At 32.1% G+C, this 813-nt stretch overlaps 1 pseudogene; it reads right to left on the bottom strand.

The window, feature by feature from the left end:
• Positions 1–472: 472 nt before the first annotated feature.
• Positions 473–569, bottom strand: LOC135677954 (U6 spliceosomal RNA; annotated as a pseudogene).
• Between the last annotated feature and the right edge of the window lie 244 nt (positions 570–813).

Below are 813 nucleotides of genomic sequence, written 5' to 3'. Positions count from 1 at the left end.
TACTTGAGCATATGAGTTGGAACCAAATTAGGCTTATTCAATTATCCCCAATATCATCTCCCAACATATGTATATCCTAGAAGTAAAAATCATATATTACGTTCTAATATCTTCGTTAAGGTGATATGTTGTTTACGTTTAGAAATTTTACTATGACAAGAGAAACTTTGAGGTTGGATCTATTATTATTATTATTATATATTTTCCTCTTTTCTTTGCTTCTCTGATCCACGTTTGATGTTACATGATTGCCTTTATAAATTTTAGTATTTGTTATTTGATGTTATGAAAATAAATTAATACCAAAATTCATATATTCTCGTACTCACCAATATGCAACTGGTGAACGAGAGTTTTAAAAAATACAAATTAAGATTATAAGGTTTAAACTTCTATATAGAATGAAGATGATTAAAAAAAACTTTAATTAAATATTTTTCTGATAAACAACTATTTTTATAAATGGTAGCAGCACAAGATCTAGAATCTGCATGTGTGTGTCATTCTTGCGCAGGGCATGCTAATTTTTCCTGTATCGTTTTAATTTTATCGGATGTCTCCGAAGAGACTTAGAATCTGCATGTAAACATGAGTAATTGATGGGAAATGCGCCAAATATGACAGCGAGAAAGAGGAAGAGACCACGTATATTGCCTATCATCGTAATATCATCATCGCGGTCATCAGCGCACGCACCAATCACAAAAAAGAGAAAAAAAGCATGTATAGTTGAGAGTTTCATGTGGCCTAATGAGTGAAATGTCAGCGTTCAGAAAAAGGACTAATGTGAGAGAGAGAGAGAGAGAGAGAGAG

This window comes from Musa acuminata, chromosome BXJ1-6 (assembly GCF_036884655.1).
Source record: "Musa acuminata AAA Group cultivar baxijiao chromosome BXJ1-6, Cavendish_Baxijiao_AAA, whole genome shotgun sequence".
Lineage (NCBI taxonomy): Eukaryota > Viridiplantae > Streptophyta > Magnoliopsida > Zingiberales > Musaceae > Musa > Musa acuminata.
The sequence above is the reverse complement of the archived record's forward strand: the minus strand, read 5'-3'. Positions and strand labels throughout refer to the sequence as shown.